Genomic DNA, 10198 nt, shown 5'->3' with positions numbered 1-10198 from the left:
CAAGAAATCTCAAGGAAATTCCTCAAACAAATTCTACAGGAATTCCTTCAATTAATCCTTAAGGTATTCTTCTAAGGTTTCCCTCATTTCCATCATTTTTCTATTGATACCATCAAAGATTTCCTAAAATGTTATCCGCGTTTCATTCACGAAACTTCTAAGAAACTTTTCTAACGATTTCATCAAGCATTTTTTCCAAGTGAGGACTGAAGAACTCCCAGAACTCTTTCTTGGATATCTCTTACTATTCATCTAGGAATTACTTCAAGGATTTCTTTACAAATTCCTCCAAGATTTCCTTCAAAACTGGCTCCAGCGATTACTTCGGGAACTCCTCCAAAGTGAAGGTGCGCGCCGCTGCGCCACGCCGGCGCCGCCGCCGATATTCGGTTCACGCCGCCGCTTACGCCGCCGAACTCCAATATTTTACGCCGATCTCAAAAACGCATTGATAAATTTAATTATTTCTTATTTTTTTTATTACAATATTTTAAGCAATGGAGTCATCTGCATACATAGCATTTGTAAGGTCGTTTCAGCGGTGGTCCATTTTTTAGGTCCAGATTTATAGCAGTTCTAAAAAAGTGAAAGAGTTTCTCCTTCGAATTTAAACGAATTTACAAAGATACCGGGGGTTCCTGAAAATGAGTGACGGCTGGAAAAATAATCTAGAGATTCCGAAGATTGCCGAAAATGCTGGTGATTCTGAAAAAAAATGTGTTCAGCTCCAGAAATGATGAAATTTCTCCAGCAACTCTTCTGAGGAGTCTTCCAGTAGTTTCGCCAAGCATTCCGCTAAGAGTTCCTCCGGGAACTCTAGAAGGTCCTTCGGTCTCTCGAGATGAACTAGCCTAGGGTTAAAAATATCGTTCATACAGATAAAAAAAGGTCTTTTGGGAAATCCGAGGGTTTCCGCCGAGACATCCTCTAGGAGTTTCTTCGGGCATTGCTGCAGAAGTTTCACTGAGACTTTTTGTAGTACTTCCTCTAGAAAATCCTCTAAGAGTTACTTCGGGTATTCTTTTAGGAGGTCCTCCAGGAATTCATCTAGAAGTCTAGAAGTTTTTCATGGGAATTCCTTTGAGATCATCCGGCAATTCCTCTGGGACAGAGGGTCGAATGACCACTAGGTTAAAGTCCCTCTTCAAAACCAAATACACACACAATTCCTCTAGGAGCACCTCCGCCTCCAGGAACTCCTCCACGAGTTCTTCAACGAGTTCATCCGGGAATTCCTTAAAGAATTTCTACGGGAATTCCTTAAAGAGTCCATAGAAATTGCACTGGAAAAACCAGAAGTTTCCTCCGTTAATTCCTCTAGGATTTTCTCTTCTAATTCCTCTAGGAGTTCTTCCGGGAATTCTTCTGGGAGTTTTTCCGGCAAGTTCTGTAGCAGTTCCTCTTGAAATTCTTCCAGGAGTTCGCCCGGAAATTCTACCAGAAGTTTCTTCGAACATTCCTCTAGAAGTTCCTGTGGGAATTTCTCTAAGGTTTCCTCTAGGAATTCTTCCGGGAATAGGCTCCTAAAATGAAAAAAATATTTTCTTGATTTTGTTGTATAGCACGAAGAAGCATCCTATTCTGATCTCAATAGTATTTTTTCGAGCTCAAACAATGACAGAATAGGCAGGCAATAAACACGAATATTATATAATGGAAAACAGTTCTTGTTTGGCATTCGAGATCAACCTTGACGTATCGAAAGTGGACCGACGGGTTGCAAAAGACATCATATTGACTTTCTTTTGACAACAAATGTTCCTGTTTGATATACACGGTAAACAAAATTTACCTAAAATTGAGTGCTAAACAAGGAGAGTTGTAAAAATTATTGATTTTTTTTAAAGTGATTTTATGGGCTTTACCTGATAGGAATACGTGAAAAATGAGTGAATATGTTTAATATGTATGACAATGCTTGACCAATTTATGCAAAAATTGCGATAAGCTTTTAGGAGCCTATTCCTTCCCTTCCGAGTTACTTCAGGGATTCCTCACCTTTTTTTCCGAGAATTACACTAAGAGTTTCACCGTGACTTTCTCTAAAAGTTTTTCCGGGAATTCGTCTAGAAGTGCTTCCGGGAGTTCGAATATCTTCGGAAACACCTTTACGAGTTTCACCGGGAAGAAGTTCCTCAGGCAATTTCACTACGAGTTGCTATATAAGTTTTTTGTAGAACTTGCACTGGGTATGCCAAGAGATTCCTTCGAGAAGTCCTTTAAGAATTTCCCCGAACGTTTCTCTAGGAGTTCTCCCAGGAATTTCTCTAGAAGTATCTGAGTTCATCCGGGAATTTCTCTACAAGTTCTTCCGGGAATTTCATCACGAATTTCTTGAAAATTTTTCTAGGATTTCCATCGAGAGTTGCTCTAGAAATCCGGCTGGTAATTCCTCAAAAAATTCTTCCGGGAAATCCATTAAGAGTTCATCCAAGAACTCATCTATGAATACCTCTGGTAATTTCTCTGCGAGTTCCTCCTTGAATTCCTTTTACAATTTCTTCGGCGATTTCTCTACGAGTTCCTCCGAAAGTTCCTCTGGCAATTACTTTACTGGTTGCTCTAAAAACATTTCTGGGAGTTGCACAAGGAATGCCCGGAATTTCCTCCGAGAATTCTTCTATGAGTTCCACCGGTAATTCCCATAAGAATTCCTCTAAGAGTTCCTCCGACAACTTCTCTAAGAGTTCTTCTATGATTTGTTTCCGGAATTCCTCCAGGAGTTTCCTCAAACGTTCCTTAAGAGTTCATGAGGGAATTCTTTTAGATGCTCTTTTGGAAATTCGTTTAGAAGTTCATCCGGGAATTCCTCTACCTAGAGGAATGCCTCTACGAGTTCCTCCGGGAGTTCCTTAAAGAGTTTATTCGGAAATTCCTCTAGAAATTCCACCGGAATTCCTTTAGAAGGTCATTCTGGATATTTTTATGAGCAGCTGATTCACCGTAACAATTACTTCAATAAATTTTCAAAAAGCATGTGATAATAAAAAAAATAACTAAACTGTGACTATAAACATGTCATTGTATCTTCAAAATGATGAGTTACTAAAAAATAAAACACTGATATCGATTAACGGAATTAACAAAAATTTAAAAATTATGACCACGCCGTTTCCCGCCGCCGCCACCGAAAATTCATTCGGCGTCACGCCGATCACGCCGCCGCCGCCGGCCAAAAAAGTTCAAAACGCCGCAGCCGGCAGATTTCAAATCGGCGCACACCTCTACTCCAAAGGTTTCTGAAGGATTTTTTTTAGTAATAATCCGAAAATTCAACAAAGAGTTTCTTAAAATTTTCACAAACAATTCCTTTGGGGCTACCCTACATAATCCTCTCAGCAATTTCCAAGAGGAAGCATTAAGAATCATTTAGGAATCATTCTTTTAAGATCTTTCATAAAAATTTCTTTAAGCGTTTTTTTGCAATGCTTCAAACGGTTTTTCTAAAAGTCCTTTCAAGGATTTCAAGAAATTTGTTCAAGCATTTCTTTAGTTATACTTGCAGGATTTTTTTCAGAAATTCCTTAAACATTTGCTGTAGGAAATTGTTCAAAGATTCCTTAGGCGATTTTTTTTTTCTATCACAATTCTTTCAAAAATACTTTAATAAATTCCAATGAGGATTTAAACTTTTTTTAAATGTTATGCATGCTAAAGCATCTTCAAAATATACCTAGTTACACTTCAAAATAAAAGACCGAATTCAAATTCATTACAATTTTAATCCATGCGTTGGAAGGACCATCGCATATTACATTTTTTTTTTTCAAAAACCAACATTTTGTCATAATTTTTCGAAATATTGATCAATTTTCATAATTTTTGGAGTGAAATACTCTTACTTATACAGGCTTCGAACAATCTTGACACTCAAAAGAAATAATTTGAATTGAGCTCAAAAGCTAAAAAAGAAACTCTTGCTCAATTTCAAACTTTACTCTACACGGTCAGAAAATTCACTCATTTTGGAGCTAAAATGGGACAACTCAAAATTGAGTAAATTTTTTTTCCAGCGATAGCGCTGGCCCAAGTGTGATAATCTCATCAGTTTAAGTCGTATAATATTCTTGCTGATGTGATGAATATTATACGGCCTAAATTGGTTGGATTTTTACACTTGGGCCAGCACTATCGCTGGAAATGCAATTTACTCATTTTTTGAGCTGTTCCAGTTTAGCTCAGTTTTGTGTGAATCTTACTCATTTTAGAGTAACATTTTCTTAGCGTGTATGTTGATATATATCATTAGTTTTTTTTGTAGTAAGGGGCCGTACACAAATTACGTCACGCTTTTAGGAGGGGGACGGGGGGGGGGTTTGAAGATCGTGACAACCCATACAAAAAATTGCGAGGTCCCATACAAAAAGTGTGACATAGGGGGGAGGGGGGGTTGAAAAAGGACGATCTTTGCGTGACATAATTTGTGTATCACCCCCAACCCTTCAAGAATATCATCAAAGATACTTTCAAAATCAATCCAATTATTCTTTCCGAATACATCTTAGTATTCATCTAGAAGACTCTTCAAGGATTCCGTTAGAAATTCTTCCAAATATTTTGCAAGCATTTCTACAAGGATTGCTTCAGGAATTCCTCCAAAATTCCTTTGAAAAATCTCCAAAGATGCGTCCAGGTATGGCTCCACGCATGATCTCAGAAATTCATCAAAGACATTTTCCATGAAGATTTCTTGCGCAGAAATCTCTAAAAGAATCCTTGTAGAACTTGTTAGGTTTCATCTGAAGGATTCATTGAAGGACTTCATGACATAGTCCTTGAAAGACTTTATGAAGGAATTGATTGATTGATTTAGCTATATTATAGAGACTTTCAGCCCTTGGAAATGAAGGGATCCGTAGATGTATTCCTGAAAAAAATAAAGAAAAGCTTGATGTAATTCCTGAAGCAATAATTGTAAGTATTCCTTGAAGCAATCCCTGAATAAAGTTCTGAAGTAAATCTCAGTGGATTTTTTTGTAGAATTCCTTGGTAGTTAAATCATAAAAGATATATTCGATGGAGTTCTTTCAGAAATTCTCCAAGGAATAGGTACTTGGAAGGAAATACTTGTACAAACAATACTAGTCTACGTCGGTTGACGAAATAAATAAATAAATAGTGTTATTAAAAGTGCGAACCGAATTCGGCAAAAACTAGTGATCAAGAAATCGATTCCAACTTTTTTTTAAATAGTTTTTCGTTCAGATTATGCTTCCACAAAGCCTTTTAAAACGAAAGTGATTAACACTTCTAATTCCCTGAAGAAGATGTAATATATACATCGAAACGTCGGATGAAGGAGAATATCTGATCGTATGATTGCAATTGCGACTGCCACACCGAAAATCGTCGCAGGTGTCCAGATACCTCAGTCGAAAGCCCCTCCAAATAAAAATAAATAAATAGATGAAGCTGTTGGAAAACGTTGATAGCACTTATCTTTCATGCGAGAACAAACATAATCGACAAACTATTGTTATTACGGTATTGACGAGTCATGTGTTCAGATATTATTTTGAACAAAAATATATGCTGCCAACACTAATCGTTATAGTAGCTCAAAAAAATACCCCACAAATATTATTTTGGTCTAAATAGGTGTATTTCATATTTCTCAAAAATGTGTTTTCAAAAATGGGGCCGCTGAATTTCAGTCGCTTCCTTAAGGTAAGCCGACAGCTATCGACATAGCTCTGGTCACAAGTTCCTAACTCATGCTTTCACGGGTAAATCGATGACAAAGACCGCCAGCTAAGAGTTGTGTGTTTAGTTCGTAGTGCAGCCTGGGTACTGTTGTCCTTCTGACTTCAGCTAGATTGAGGAGAAACGTCCCGAGCTTTTTTTTCCTTCTAAACCATAGAGGGATAATCTGCAAACAGACACCCTAACAGGAAGGTTAGGATGGTGTGGGGCTGAGGCCGTCTTCTACTACAATAGTAGAAGCCAGAACTACTCTCTCCTCGACCCACTAAACACATTCCTATGGTCGCCAAACCCTACGTCTCTCCAGAACCACCAAGAAGGTATTGCTTCAGAGAGGGGCTAGTGCATATTGCACCCTCAAGGTTAGCTGCGTAGCCTGCAGCAACGAACATCGATGACTCGCTTTGGAGAGTCCATCACGGTAACATGCTGGCGCTTAGCCAGTTTCCCGAGTGGTCCTCACCACTCCCTTTGTCCTCGTAAGGCGGGTAGGGTCAACCCCGCCCGCACCCTAGTGCTGAGCGGACATCAAGAACTGATGCCCACATGCAACCCGATCTGACGTGCCCGTAAGGAAGGGTATCACTACCCTTCAGGCCCTATCAGATGCATCCGTAGGTTGCAGACAGCAGGGTCTCACCTACCCCGACCCTTGCCGGGGACCCCTTTCCAACCACGGGCTCGGATCCAACCCAGTAGACCGACGCCACGACAGCACCGCTACCGGGACTTCCTCTCCGCGGCCACTTAATCGCTGTAAGGGTCGATCTCGACCGCAGGGCACCGGTATGACCTACGAAGCCGACTTCGAACCCCTGGACCACCTCTTGTACTGCATCTGGACTTGCCATTCTCCGAGTCCACGCGCCACCTCCTCTGTAGCTCCCAGACGATATGGGTAATAGCCGTTGAAACGGCGTTCCAGCAATACTCATCCCTACATATCCTCTGGACCAAATTGTCCGGAGTTGTGTCCTCCCCGCATGTGGCAAGCATGCGGTCACGCATTGTGCGAAAACGCGGGCACACGAACAAAACGTGTTCCACCGTTTCCTCTAAACCATTGCACACTGGGCATTCGGGAGAATCCGCATGCCCGAAACGGTGTAGATACTGTCGGAAGCAACCATGACCTGTAAGGACCTGTGTCAGGTGGAATGTGACTTCCCCATGGCGCCTATTAATCCAACTATCTACCCTCGGTATCAACCTATGGGTCCACCTACCTTTGGTGGAACTGTCCCACGCGCGCTGCCATTTGACCATAGAGGCCATCCTGGCAGTCCTGCGTATGCCTCTTGTGCCGCGCATTTCGAAGCACTCCATGTCCTCACTGATAAGAATGCTGATAGGCACCATACCAGTAATGACGCAGAGAGCGTCGTGTGACACGGTACGCGCTCCCAACTTGCAGGCACATAAGCCTGTAAGTACTTTCCAGCTTCCGTCGGTAGCATTCAATACTTAACGCGGTGCCTCACGCCGGGCCGCCATACCTAAGTATGGACGTAGCAACACTAGCCAGAAGCTTGCGCTTACTGGCATACATCGCAGAGCTATTGGACGTCATCCGGGACAGTGCTGCAATAGCTGTGGAGGCTATTTTACAGGCATAATCGACGTGGCTACCGAAGGTAAGCTTGTCGTCGATCATCACGCCCAAGTGTTTGACAGAGCGCTTTGACATGATAGTGCACTCTCCTACACTGATCTCCGTCTACTGCGCCGATTGCATGTTGTTAACAACCGTCACCTCTGTCTTGTGGTGAGCCAGCTCCAGTTTCCTGGACCGCATCCACGCCTCCACAACCTTGATCGAGTGGTTGGTAGTCAACTTTACCTCCTCGATCGTTTCACCGTAGACTTCGAGCGTAATATCTTCGGCGAATCCGACAATCACCACTCCCACTGGGTACGCTAACCTCAACACTTCGTCGTACATGACATTCCATAAAACCGGACCCAGGATGGAACCTTGCGGGACTCCTGAGGTTATGTGAAAGCACTTCCAACCCACCTCCGTGTCGTAAACTAGTACGCGATTCTGAAAGTAGCTTCCGAGAATCTTGTACAAGTACTCCGGTATCCCCAGACGCAAGAGCGCATCAGCAATAGCAGCCCAACTGGCGCTATTAAATGCATTCCTTACATCCAGAGTCACTACCCCGCAGAAGCGAATTCCCCTCCTCTTAGGCTCAAGTGCTTTCTCGGCGGTTTTTGTAACCGACAAGATAGCGTCTACGGTGGACCTCCCCTTCCGGAAGTCATACTGGTTGCTCGAAAGACCATTTACGCCCTCAGTGAACCGCAACATTCTATTGAGGATGATCTTTTCGAGCACCTTCCCCGCCGTGTCAATCAAGCGTATTGGTCTATATGCCGACGGGTCTCCGTGTGGTTTCCCCGCCTTTGGCAATAGTACCAGGCTCTGCCTCTTCCAAGCTTCTGGGAAAACTCCCTCGTCCAGGCATTTCTGCATAGCAGACATGAACATCTCGGGAGCCTCTGCAATAGCTACTTTTAAGGCCAGGTTCGGAACTCCGTCCGGACCTGGGGCCTTACCTACGCTAAGGGACTTAGCTATCCCCGCAAGTTCCACATCGGTGACCCTCTCCTCATCGCCAGCCCCAGTCCCCGGCTGTCCTACGAAAGGGGGCCAAGGACTAGGATCATGACGCGGAAAAATCCCTCCAATGATCCCCTCCAACATCTCTGGAGATTGCTCTGTAGGAGCCATCACACCTCTCGTCTTGGCCATAACGATCCTGTAGGCGTCACCCCACGGGTTCGTATTTTTCACTCTGACAGAGACCCTCAAAGCAGGCCTTTTTACTTGCTCTTATCTCGGTCTTGAGCGATTAAGTTTCGCTCACGGCGGAGCGCTTCCCTAAATACCTCTTCGTCGAAGTATGATGTCTTCCACCTACGAGGGCTTGGCCTTGGCCTAGCCACCTCTTCTTCTATCCGCTGTCTGCTGTTGTTGTAGTCGATACTGTAGCGAACCGCCAGATGGTCGCTGTGAGTGTAGCCATCATCTACTCTCCAGTTCGGACTACTTGTTAGGCCAGGACTACAAAAGGTCACGTCAATAATTGACTCCGCTCCGTTTCGACTATAGGTACTCTTGGTACCGACGTTAGCCAAGTCGACATCTAAGATGGCCAGTGTTTCTAGCAGGATCTGACCACGCTGGTTCGTGAAACGGCTTCCCCATTCCACAGCCCAGGCATTAAAGTCACCCGCTATTACCACCGGCCTTCGCCCTGTTAGCACGGTCGTTAAGCGGTCCAGCATTTGCGTGAACCGCTCGATCGGCCACCGCGGAGGCGCATAACAGCTACAGAAGAAGACCCCGTTTACTTCGGCGACCACGAAGCCCTCGTAGGTAGTATACACCAACTCCTGCACGGGGTATTTACCCGTCGTCCATATCTCCGCCATTTTCCTGGTCCCATCCAAGGCCCAGTTGCCGTTGCCGGCGGGTACTCGGTATGGGTCCGAAATGATGGCGATATCCGTCTCCCACTCAGAAACCGCCTGACAAAGCAGTTGCTGAGCCGCATCACAGTGATTCAGGTTCAGCTGCGTTACCTGCACTGTGATTTGTTGTTCACTGTGGCTTTCTTAAAGGCCGGGTACCCTGGACCACCCATCGGATGTCTGTTTTTCGAGGTTTTCCCGGTACAGATCATGCAGATGGGCGGACTCGTGCAGCTTTGGGCCTTATGACCTTCAGCGTTGCATCGCCTACACAGTTTGCGCCTGTCGGGGCCTTTGCAGTCCCACGACTTGTGTCCTGGTTCCAGACACCTGAAGCAAATTTCTGGTGGCTCGTGGAATGTCAGGTGACATACACACCAGCCTACCTTTATTCTCCCTACTTTAACGGACTTTTTAACATCCGCCACAGGTAGCTGAACCAAAGCACCTGCACATCGCACTGTTGCCGCAGTGCCGTGACGAGCTCTTCCACTTCGGTGATCTCGTCAATGTCTTTGACCTTCAGAGTCGCCTCATGTGTCAGAGCCCTCACTTGCACACCCTCACCAAGGACCTCTTCTGCCAGCCTCTTGTAGGCGGCGCCCTTTTGTTCCTTCTGGCGCTTCAGCTCCAGGATCATCTCGCCCGTACGAGTACGTCTAATACTGCGCACGTCGGCTCCAAGACCATCAAGCTTGGCGTCGCTTCGCATCGTCTTCAAGATGTCCGAGTACTTAGACTGTTCCGTCTTAATGACGATAGCGTCGCCTTTCTCGCGCCTGGCACCTGCCCTCCTACGCCTTGGCTTGGCGTCCTGCACTTCTACCTGCGGATTCACCTTCTTCTTCCTCTTCCGCTCTACCTTTGTCCAAGGAGGGTCCTCTCCTTGGATCGCCCTGCTCTGTGGCTGCTGAGGGCCCACCAATGGTCGCAACCCCTTGTTCCCATCGTTCCGGGACGGGCCAGCCATTCAGGCCCACCCTTCCCAGCTTTCCGGGAACCCTGGCTGGGGTCC

This window comes from Aedes albopictus, chromosome 2, assembly GCF_035046485.1.
Source record: "Aedes albopictus strain Foshan chromosome 2, AalbF5, whole genome shotgun sequence".
Lineage (NCBI taxonomy): Eukaryota > Metazoa > Arthropoda > Insecta > Diptera > Culicidae > Aedes > Aedes albopictus.
The sequence above is the reverse complement of the archived record's forward strand: the minus strand, read 5'-3'. Positions refer to the sequence as shown.